The 12,678-nt window shown below is 41.4% G+C and overlaps 1 long non-coding RNA gene across 1 annotated transcript; it reads right to left on the reverse strand.

Moving 5' to 3' along the window:
* Positions 1 to 1,777: 1,777 nt before the first annotated feature.
* On the reverse strand, positions 1,778 to 4,943 carry LOC130275691 (uncharacterized). Its single transcript, XR_008844872.1, has 3 exons — positions 4,838 to 4,943; positions 2,487 to 2,660; positions 1,778 to 1,929 (listed from the first exon to the last, which is right to left on the reverse strand). It is a non-coding gene; the product is annotated as an uncharacterized LOC130275691 (long non-coding RNA).
* Between the last annotated feature and the right edge of the window lie 7,735 nt (positions 4,944 to 12,678).

Consider the following 12,678-nt stretch of genomic DNA (forward strand, 5'->3'; position numbering starts at 1 on the left):
CTGACTGTACAGTGACATCACTGTGCAAATTATCCCTGTACTGTGACATCACTGTGTATGTTAATCTTGTACTGTAACATCACTGGGCAGATTAACCCTGTACTGTGAGTCACAGTAATGTGAGTCACAGTAGTGTTTTTGTTTATAGTACATTTTTATTATTGCTTGTATATCTTGTTCTTGTATCTTGTGTTTGTGGGCACCTCATGTTAGAGTTTTACCTCATAAAGTTTAAAGCGTACCTGTCAGATCCCACAAATTTTTTTAATAATACTATTACTCAGTATCTAATCCAGATCATGTACATGTCATTTTTATGCCTCTATCACCTATATTTATGATTAAAAAAATCCCTCTTTTTATTAGCTCACAGTGTTAGAAATCCTCTCTGGGGAAGGGGGGCGTGTCCCTCCCTTGTGGAGGTGATTGGTGTGTCTGCTCATGTATGAAAAGTGCCCCGGAACAAACAAAGTTCTTTTTAAAATGGGGCCTCTAAACATTTCTGGGTGTTTAGCCACTCCTTTAATTCTGAATTCACTATTAGGATATGTACAGCAGTATGAGAATGTTTTATTGTCTAAAGTCTACCAATGATGGCCTGATTGTGAAGAATTGAAGCCTCTGGTAACCATATTGGCCAGCCCATGTATTGCAGAAGCAACATAGGCCTTCAACAGCGAGGCTTGCTCTTTGCAGTAACCCCCTGCTCTCGATGAGCGGAACATGTCTTTTTATTACATTCTCATAATTTAATAGGGTTGTCTAAAGGAATTCATCTTTATTCATAATAAGGTTATCTAAGGACAGGCCTAAAATTGCAGCTACGCTGTTTGCCATACAACTTCAGTGTTTTCTGTAGGGGGAAAAAAATACTGGAGTAGACCTTTGAATGATGCCCTTTAAAGGGGTACTCCGCCCCTAGACATCTTATCCCCTATCCAAAGGATAGGGGATAAGATGTCATATCGCCGCGGTCCCGCTGCTGGGGAGCCCTGGGAGTTCGCTCTGTGCGTAATGACAGGCGATACAGGGGACGGAGCAGCGTGACATCATGGCTCCGCCCCTTGTGACAAGTCTATGGCAGGGGGCATGATGACCGCCACGCCCCCATCCCATAGACGTGTATTGAAAGGGGCGGGCCATGACATCACGAGAAGCGGAGCCGTGACGTAACGATGCTCCAGCCCCTGTATTGCCCGTCATTACGTGCAGAGCGAACTCGCTCTGTGCTGTAATGATAGCGCAGTGCCGCAGCGGGGATCCCAGGGCTCCCCAGCAGCGGGACCGCGGCGATCTGACATCTTATCCCCTATCCTTTGGATAGGGAATAAGATGTCTAGGGGCGGAGTACCCCTTTAATGGTATGTTTTCCACAAAAATCCATTGCTTATGTGGATGGAAGCCAAATTAATTCTGTACCAGAACTTCCATAATATCCATTTTCATTCTGTAACACAGTTTCGGCCCTGTGATCGGCAGTCATCAGACCCGCAGAGAACATGCTCCAGGGGCTGATGGTAACGGGATGCTGCGTGAAAGATCACGGGGGTCCCGAGCGGCGGGACCCCCGCGATCAGGCATCTTATCCCCTATCCTTTGGATAGGGGATAAGATGTCTTAGCGCCGGAGTACCCCTTTAACCCTTTTAGGCAATCAGTACAGAAAGTTCTATTGCTCACCATACAGGACCTGTACTCCCACCCATGTTTGTTCAATAAATAAGGCATCAATATATTACCTTCTATAAAGAGATTGATCTGGTTATAGGTTCTTTTTATATGATTTATTTCAGTGTATACCATTTATTTGTATTGCATCCAATTTACATAATAGTCTTGTCACTGCTTCCCCAGTTATTTCAGATATTTGGAGATTTATGTTTCTGACATCATGTATCCATCAAAACGGAGTCTGCTTTAACTGTGTGATCTAATAAATTATAACAAAAATAACATTAACAAATTATTCAAAGAATAATAAATCAATCTTTAAACTTACAATTAGATCTTTTTTTTTAATGGTTATTCAAAATTGTAATTTAAAGATTTGCTTTTTTTATCTGAAAATCTATTTGTCCACAAAAAGTTTTTAAAATTGTTCAAAGGCCTTGAAAGGGTTTGCCCATCAAAAAACATTTTTCATTGGATATATGTATACTCACTGGGGATCCAATTGCTGGGACCCTGACGGATCATGAAAATGGCAAGGAGTTATTGGACTGGTAGTGCACCTGCATGACCACCATTGTGTTCACTTTCTTTGAGAATGACCTTGCTCCCTTTTAACCGCAGCCAAGAGTCCTCTACTCTGAGGTGACTGCATGTGTACATTGTGGCTGTGGGACAATTTATATGCTCCCAATCCATCCTTTGGATTATATGGACATTGTGTTCCAGACAGCTGACTTATTACCTAATTATGGGACCACTTCTTAAAACTCATCTTGAAGCTCTAATGTAAAATCTTCAACACAGTCCTCTACTTACCATATGCCATTGATTCTAGAGGTCATAGGCAGAATGACCTTTGAGCCCCCTCACGTCCAACTGTTACATCAACATTCCCCTATAGTCACAAGGGACCTTATAGGAAAACAACTTTCATACCATATACTGGTATACGGGGGTGGGTGTATGAATTCACCCCATGGCGTGACCATCCTGGTTGGGTGCAAAAGGGTAAGAGAGGAACATTTATTAAACAATATTATTATGGGAAAGGGAAGATCTATAAAACAATTACACAAAAAAATTATAAATTCCCATAAAAATACTGCATACTACTACAAAAATGGATTATATTTTACAGTCAGTCGTCTCTCTAAAGACAGTTCTCCTGAACTGAAACAAAGATGTTTCAAAATATCTAGATCTTGGAAACCTCTTGACATTTGTTGTAAAAAAAAAAAAAAAAAAAAAAAAAAATCAGCATTATCCTATTTTATTAAATTAATATTTGTAACAATTGCATAGAGAATTCTCATTTACACTGGAGGCAGTTTTTGCACCTCACTGTGAAGGTGCATTGCAGGAGGCCTAGTAATTGTGAGTAGATGGAAGTGGTGACCTCATTTAAGTTATGGTGTTAATAGAATGGTGGAGCCTGGTGGCAGATAAGAAGGGGATTTCCTTATAACCTTGTCACCTCTACACTTTGACTCATTATCTGACACCACTGTGGGATAATAATGACTAGAGACTTGGGAAACAATTTTTCTGCCTATCCGTTAGTTATTTATGTGATCTATCTGTCTTAAAAAAAGAAAGGAATTTAATGCAGCGCATTCATAAGGTGAAAAAACGTGAAAATAATTTTATTCCATCATAATGTGAACAGCAGCAATGTGTTGACTCTCTTCAGAGTCTTAGGAAAAGATTCTGAAGAGAGTTGAAATGTTGCTGCTGTTCACAATAAGATGGAATAAACTTTTTCATTTTTTTCATGTTTTTTTTTATACCTTATGGAAGTGCTGAATTGAATTCCTTTTTTTGTATTGGGCTATGTTCACACAATGGAATTTCCGTGCGGAATTCCGTATAGACATTCTGAAGTAGCAGGTGTCCCATTGATTTCAATGGGTTTCTGCTGCACTGTTCACATGGCAGAATTTCTGCGGCAGATGTTTCAGATTCTGGCGTCTGCAGAAAGAATTGTCCTGTCCTTGCAGAATCTGCTCGAAAATTGCATTGCAGTCTATGAGATGGCAAATTTCCGAGCACTCCGAGCGCTGGTATGTTCTGTCGGTGATCTGCTGTCAGTGGAATGTCCACACAGAAATTTTCCGTATAGAGATTTGCCCATGTGAACGTAACCTTACTTGGAGTAAGTGGACCTCATCCCTTTCTTTGCCTTCACCCACTTGCTGATTCAATCTGAAACTCCACCCTACCTAGAGTGCTGCTGCTTTGTGCCTATCTATCTAAAAACGAAAGAAGGTAGGAGCACTCCTAATGATGAATATATGCTGGGTGCACGTCAGAGCGGGAACCCCTGGCCACGGGCCCTCAACATTTCAGCTGCTACAATGCAGCCTTTCTCAAGATTGAGAAAGGCTGCATTGTTGCAGCTGAAGCATTGTCATGTGTTTCTGGATGGAATAAACGCTATTCACCTTGATCACTACCTTGGAGTGCTGCAGTTATTTTCTCGTGTTTGTATCTATCTATCTATCACCTTATACCTCCAACATCTATCTCATGTCTATCTATGTTTCTATCTAGATATGCAAAAAAGAAGGCAGCACTCCAGTTCCAGCAAATGTGTATTTATTCCATCATATCAAGTCAAGTAACGTTCCTGCTCTCTATGGAGCCAAGTCGGTGACGTAAGAAACTAGATACCGCAATCTCTAGACATATCATTAAAGCACATGACGGAGATGCTAAACATTTGAGTTTCTTTGAGATAGGAAATATTCATCCCTCAGCCCATGTGGGGAGGGGGATCCGGACAACATGCTGCTACGATGAGAAGCACGATGGATCTATATATTAGATACAGTTACACCGAGAGTTTTGAATGAACAACTCTGCTTTACGAGTTTTATATAGACCCACTGACAGGGGATGCTCTTTTTAGGGGTGCTGGATATGTAGTGAGTGGGGCTGCAGTCAGCTCAAGAGATGTTACAGCCCCTTGTGACCAGGGACTAATAGGGTTTTCAAGGCTAGGTTCCAGAGCGTGATTGCCCTTTTTAGGATGGCCACTGTGCCTAGGATTAGGGACTAGTCTAGAGCCAGCGCAGAATGAATTTCAGGCTCCTTAGGCCCCTGCTATCTGACGCTCCACCCTGTTTACTAGGAGGTGACCTAAGTCCCCTGTCAGTTATTCAACCTACCTCATACTCTGTCTCTACCTTCTCGGTCTCCTACATTTGTCCTTCTGCCATTCCCTTTTCTCCCTCCCTGCTTTTACCATCATAGGGAGTTAACCTTATTTATTGGCCTCAATGATGTCACAATGCTCAGTAGTCATACTTCCAACACACTATATCTACAATACACTCACTTATGACCTGAATGAGAGTTTTGGTAGATTTATTCAGACAATACAGCATTGTGTTTTTCTCATTGGTAATTCCTTTTTAGTCAGTATTCATCAAGCTATCATAATATTATTTTAACAGTTATAAGCAATAAGGGACTTAATTTCTGGTATAGCCAATGATACATCATATCACTTGGTACCCATTGTGTTTAACAGTGAGTCTATATTGACTATTGTGTCTTTATGGTGGAAGGACTAAACTAGTCTGGCTCCACAGTACATTCACTCTATGTGTATCATCTTTTAGGAACATATTAAAAGCTAAGTTTTATTGACTCCCCTTTTTTCCTCTCTATGGAGCCATTTTCAAGCTTAGTGACACACATTGTTAGGGGGTTTAAATACCAAATCCAAGTGCTTCTTAAATATGCAAAATAAGGTACTCATCAAGTATAAACAGTTTATCTCATAAAGTGCTTATTAAGTGTAAACAATAATATTCATTAAGTGCAAAAAGTTCATCATATTATCATCAATATATAAATATCTCGTGCTCATATAAAATACAGTGTTCAATAAGGGTATGTTCACACTGAGGAATTGGAGAGGAATTTCCACGAGTAATCTGCTCGTTTTTTCCTCTCCAAATCATTCAGCAGTGAAAACCCCATAGTTGTACAGAATTTCTGCCCCTCAGTTCACACTGAGGAATTTCCTCAAGCAGAATTTTGACGAGGAAGTCTGTCCTGCTTGAAGAAAGAACAAGTTCTTTCTTTCAGGCGGAATCAGCGTCATTCTCCAATAGAGATCAATGTTATATATTTTTTTCAGTCAGAAGCATTTCCACGCGGAATTGGCACGGAATTTCCGCATGAAAAAAAAAAAAAATTTATGAACAGAATTACTTGATACTCCTCCTCCACATGAAACCTGCATTTCCGCGCGAATTCCACGTGATTTTCACGCCAATTCAGCCCTAATTCCGCGCAAAATTCCGCGAGAAATCTCTGTGAGTTCTTGTGGAAAAGTAACAATATTTTGAGGCTGAAAATTTCTGCTTGATTTCCGCCCCAATTCCTCAGTGTGAACATACCCTAAGTGTTTTAAGGGTACGTTCACATATAGGTAGATTTGATGCACAGGATTTTCTGCTGCAGATTTCAATGTAAACTAAATGACTGAGCACAGCTTCTATTAGGCAGTTACAAATCCTGTGCATCAAATCTGCACAGGATCCTGTATGTGTGAACATACCCTAAAAAGGGAAAATGCTTGAATAATAAAGGTCCATATTAATCACATCAATTATACATAACAAGAAACAACTGTGTATTCAATATTTACATATAGTAAGGAGAAGGACGCTTACCGACTCTGTATAGTTGTAATGGCACCCGCAGCGTGTGAAAATCACACTGTGCCTGTGCAACTAATTTCAATGACGTAGTATCACATGATCGGCTACATGACAACATCACATGTCCATAGTCACATGCCTGCTCACTCCGATCCGGATCTGTCATCCGTTCCCCATGCTAAGACTGACGCTAACATTGTCAGTGAAATCCAGGAAACGGAGGCCCGGTCATCAGAGGAATGCAAATGATGATCGATCCACCCGTGCATAACAAAAATAAACAGATAAAACTGTTTTATAAAGGTGGGCCATTCAATGCATGAGCATATCTATAAAGGATAAAGTAATTATTATAAATAAATAATAAATATAATAAAAAGAAAAAGGGGTCAAATCTATAAATAAAAAATAACAAATGAAAAATATTAATAAAAAGCTAATGAATAAATAGAAAATAATAAATAATAAACAATAAAAATATACAAAATTAATTGAATAAGAATTTATAAAAGTAATATAAAAAAAATTATAAGGATAATATGACTATATTACTCCTAATTGTCAGGACTTTTTTAGAGATGTAAGGTGGTGGTACCCACTTCATTGCCCATTTTTGTACTAAACTCCCAACATAACATATTCACAAACGATATTCAATTCCTATCACAATGTGTCTATATATTTCCAGAAGAAAGACCGCCGAACAAAAAGGAACCAAGAGGTACTGCACTTCATTGCTACGCTATGGACAGGTAATTAACTATATGTATATATAGGCATGAATGCAATATTTGCATGCTTCCTAAGTAGCTATTAGTGCAATAACTATCTGGATGAGAGGGGACCAGGGGTGAACTAGACAATGGGGACCTCGACGTCCTAGGGACTCTGGTTAAGGGGACCCATATACACAGGTACCGGATAGGATACAGTACCGGGATACCACAAACCCCCTTACTTAAGATAAGTCGACCTCGACACCTGTCCCCTAAGACAGAGGGACTAGGACAAGGGTAGGATGATCTATAACTTTGCTATACATCCTAAGTAAACATTGAACACATTTACATTCTCTGATACTCTTACTAGTATCTGGACTAGACAATTAGAAATCTATCTAGACATTGGTGCTATCTAGACATGAATGCTATCTAGACATTATTGAAGCTATCTACCCTTTAGTTTCTAGCTTCTTAGACATTTTCATTAAACTTACTATACATTCTAATCTTACTGGACAACTAGGCAGCTATCTGACATATAGTTGCTAGCTCCTAAGACATTTTTATAAGCTCTCTACACATTCTTGGAGGCTAAACTGAACATTAATATAACTCTCTATACATGAGACTATCTAGACATTAGTTCAGCTCTATATACTTTAAGCGTTAAGCTGACTAAACAATTTTATTATCTCACACATTTTATCTTTTTTGCCAACAATAAGTTACCTGTAAGTACACATAAGGTTATACTGGCTAGCCGGAAGCTAGGTCACAGTAAGGGTGGCTGCTAGGGTCTATCGGCTACATGCTACTTACCCCTAGAGAACTTTCAAAACAACCTAACTAGGTTATTCTTAGAATTACGTGTTTAATTCTGTATTAGCAAGAGCACCTACTGGCCAGGCAGAGCATCTCACACACGCAATGGAAGAGAAGAAGAAGTGTACCTAACAGTGGCAGGAATTGGGTATCAATATGCTACAATATGTGTTTTCTTAAGTGAGATATTTATTTTGATGTATGTACTAGAGAAACTTGAGGTAGTACATTTAAGTTAGTAATCTAGAGTACTGAAAAGTAATTGGCAGAACATTGAAGTGGGTTATCAAAGGTACTATGTGTGCAGGTACTAAATGTGAGTCCTGGTACCTTATGGGTAGTTTGCCCTGTGTAGTTTTTTTGAGACCACCGCAACACCACCTCCGAGTCATCAGGAGTTCCTTCACTTGATGATTCTTCAAGAACTTCAGTCCCCAAGGGACTGAAGGGCTGGAAACGGAAGCAACATCTTCGGTTGAACTGAGGGGTTCTCTTTCAGGCATACTTTTATCCTATTACGGTGAACCACCTGTGGCTCGAACCGGTCTTTTTGTATCTCGTACACGTCCGTTTCAGGATAAGGAACCGCAGTAATGGTGTATGGCTCCGTTTCCCACAAGGAGTCCAATTTATGGGTTCTAGGAAATTTTCTGAGCCACACTTTATCTTCAAGCTGCAAGGGCTGAGCCGAAGCATGTCGATTATAATCTTTCTGCTAACGTTCATGAACTTCACCCATTTTCTTCTCAACAATGTCCTTGGCTTCCTCAATTCTTCGTTGATGCTCTGACACCCAACCTTGGGAAACTTGAGGAGAATTGTTGAAAGTTGCCTGTAGCCCGAAGGTTCGATCCCTTGGCAATTGGCCATGTCGGCCCATCATCAAGAAAAAGGGTGTATTCCCCGTAGAGCAGTGGACAGTGTTGTTTTAAATTTCTAGGAGTTCAGGCAACAGCTGAGGCCACTCTTCGTGCTTTGAGACAGAGGCAGCTCTGAGCATCTGGATGAACACTTGATTGATCCTCTCGCAGAGCCCATTCCCTTGGGGATGGTAGGCCGTTGTCCGGAGCTTCTTGCAATCGTGCAATTGGCAACGTTCCTGGAACAACTGGGCTTCAAAGGCGGTTCCCCGATCCGTGAGGACCGATTCGGGACACCCCAGAGGTTGGATCCAATGTCGATAGAAGAGCTGAGCAGCAGTCTTGGCAGTAACATCCTTGACAGGGACCACAACCACCCACTTGGAATAATGATCCACCATAGTTAGAGCATGACAGTAGCCAGATCGAGTGGGGGCCAGCTTCACATGATCCAAAGCAACCATTTGATTCTGCCTTTCTATACAGATGGGATGCAAAGGGGCTCTTGCATCCCTCCTGGGGTTCTTTATCACGTTGCCCACGGAGCACTCGGCACACCATTTCTCGAAGTCTCCCCGCATCCCAATCCAGTAGAATCTCCTTCTGATGGTGATCTCTGTCTTATGGACCCCGAAGTGTCCGGATTGATCATGATAGGCATTCAGGACCATGGCTGCATCTCTTCTGGGAACCACAATCTGGTGTATGCGGTCTCCGGAAACTGGGTCCAAGGAATTTCGGTAAACCAGACCCTTGTGCAGGAACAGGCGATTCCTCTGCCGCCACAAACGCTTCAATTCGAAGTCCCCGTGGGCCTTGCGCACCCGAGTGGGCACTTTCTTGTGGAGGCAATAGTCTAGGAGGTCCCCGATAACCCGGCTTTCATCCTGAAATGTCTTCCAGGTGGACAGATCTGCAGGGACTTTGGGAGATTCAGGTCTGTCATCCGCCTGGGCAGTTAGAGCACTCTGGCTCACGAACCTTCGGGCTCACATCTTCCCACACATCTTCAGCAGGAGGTGCTTCCCCCGGGGCCATGCGAGAAAGTTCATCCGCATTAACATTGTTTTTTACGCTACGATACTTAACCCCTTAAGGACCCAGCCATTTTACACCTTAGGACCCGGCCATTTTTTGCACATCTGACCACTGTCACTTTAAACATTAATAACTCTGGAATGCTTTTAGTTATCATTCTGATTCCGAGATTGTTTTTTCGTGACATATTCTACTTTAACTTAAAGGTAAAATTTTGTGGTAACTTGCATCCTTTCTTGGTGAAAAATCCCCAAATTTGATGAAAAATTTGAAAATTTAGAATTTTTCTAACTTTGAAGCTCTCTGCTTGTAATGAAAATGGATATTTCAAATATTATTTTATTTTATTCACATATACAATATGTCTACTTTATATTTGCATCATAAAATTGACGAGTTTTTACTTTTATAAATATGAGAGAAAAAAAACACAGGAGTTGCGCCCCTAGTGAGGACCATTTTACAATGATAAGGGTTAACGTAAAGATGGGTTCTTACCCCTTGGTGTTGCGCTCAGAGCACAACACCTACAGTAGCGTCTGTGTATGGAAGATCAAGGGAAACCGCTGCCACGAGGAACAAGCCCGGTGTGACGTCCGTCAGTCCGGTAAGTAGCAATAGAGATAAATACGTGGATAAGTTCCTCTCAAGAAGGCGCTGGTACCCGGGGATGAAGATAAAGTTCTTTATTGGCAACGCGTTTCGATCCCGAACCGGGTTCTTCGTCAGGCAACGATCCCGGTTCGGGATCGAAACGCGTTGCCAATAAAGAACGTTATCTTCATCCCCGGGTACCAGCGCCTTCTTGAGAGGAACTTATCCACATATTTATCTCTAGAGTTTTTTACTTTTGGAAGACACCAGAGGGCTTCAAAGTTCAGCAGCAATTTTCCAATTTTTCACAAAATTTTCAAAATCACAATTTTTCAGGGACCAGTTCAGGTTTGAAGTGGATTTGAAGGGTCTTCATCTTAGAAATACCCCACAAATGACCCCATTATAAAAACTGCACCCCCAAAGTATTCAAAATGACATTCATTCAGCATTTTAACCCTTTAGGTGTTTCACAGGAATAGCAGCAAAGTGAAGGTGAAAATTCACAATCTTTATTTTTTACACTCGCATGTTCTTGTAGACCCAATTTTTGAATAAAAAGGAGAAAATGTATACTTATATTTGTAGCCTAATTTCTCTCGAGTAAGCACATACCTCATATGTCTATGTAAAGTGTTCGGCGGGCGCAGTAGAGGGCTCAGAAGGGAAGGAGCGACAAGGGGATTTTGGAGCGTATGTTTTTCTGAAATGGTTTTTGGGGGGCATGTTGCATTTAGGAAGCCCCTATGGTGCCAGAACAGGACAAAAAAACACATGGCATACCATTTTGGAAACTATACCCCTTGAGGAACATAACAAGGAATAAAGTGAGCCTTAATACCCCACAGGTGTTTCACGACTTTTGCATATGTAAAAAATTAAAAAAATTATTTCAATAAAATGCGTGTTTCCCCCTAAATTTCACATTTTTGCAAGGGTTAATAGCAGAAAATACCCCCCAAATTGTGTAATCCCATCTCTTCTGAGTATGGAGGTACCCCATAAGTTGACATGAAGTGCACTATGGGCGAACTACAATGCTCAGAAGAGAAGGAGTCATATTTGGCTTTTTGAGAGCAAATTTTGCTCGGGGGCATGTTGCATTTAGGAAGCCCCTATGGTGCCAGGACAGCAAAAAATACCCACATGCCATACCATTTTGGAAACTAGACCCCTTGAGGAACGTAACAAGGAATAAAGTGAGCCTTAATACCCCACAGGGGTTTCACGACGTTTGCATACGTAAAAAAAAAAAATATTTCACTAAAATGTGTGTTTCCCCCCCAAATTTCACATTTTTGCAAGGGTTAATAGCAGAAAATACCCCCCAAAATTTGTAACCCCATCTCTTCCGAGTATGGAGGTACCCCATAAGTTGACCTGAAGCGCACTACGGACGAACTACAATGCTCAGAAGAGAAGGAGTCATATTTGGCTTTTTGAGAGCAAATTTTGCTCGGGGGCTTGTCGCATTTAGGAAGCCCCAATGGGGCCAGAACAGCAAAATAACCCCCACATGGCATACCATTTTGGAAACTAGACCCCTTAAGGAACGTAACAAGGGGTACAGTGAGCATTTACCCCCCACGGGTGTCTGTCAGATCTTTGGAACAGTGGGCTGTACAAAATTTTTAATTTGCGCAGCCCACTGTTCCAAAGATCTGTCAGACATCAGTGGGGTGTAAATTCTCACTGCACCCCTCATTACATTCCGTGAGGGGTGTAGTTTCCGAAATGGGGTCACATGTGTTTTTTTTTTGCGTTTGTCAAAACCGCTGTAACAATCAGCCACCCCTGTGTAAATCACCTCAAATGTACATGGTGCACTCTCCCTTCTGGGCCTTGTTGTGCGCCCCCAGAGCACTTTGCGCCCACATATGGGGTATCTCCGTAGTCGGGAGAAGTTGCATTACAAATTTGGGGGGCTTTTTTTCCCTTTTACCTCTTGTCAAAATGAAAAGTATAGGGCAACACCAGCATGTTAGTGTAAAAAATTTATTTTTTTACACTAACATGCTGGTGTAGACCCCAACTTCACTTCACCTTTTCATAAGGGGTGAAAGGAGAAAAAGCCCCCCAAAATTTGTAAGGCAATTTCTCCCGAGTACGGCGATACCGCATATGTGACCCTAAACTGTTGCCTTGAAATATGACAGGGCTCCGAAGTGAGAGCGCCATGCGCATTTGAGGCCTGAATTAGGGATTTGCATAGGGATGGACATAGGGGTATTCTACGCCAGTGATTCCCAAACAGGGTGCCTCCAGCTGTTGCAAAACTCCCAGCATGCTTGGGCAGTCA

The sequence above is a fragment of the Hyla sarda genome, chromosome 6 (genome assembly GCF_029499605.1).
Source record: "Hyla sarda isolate aHylSar1 chromosome 6, aHylSar1.hap1, whole genome shotgun sequence".
Lineage (NCBI taxonomy): Eukaryota > Metazoa > Chordata > Amphibia > Anura > Hylidae > Hyla > Hyla sarda.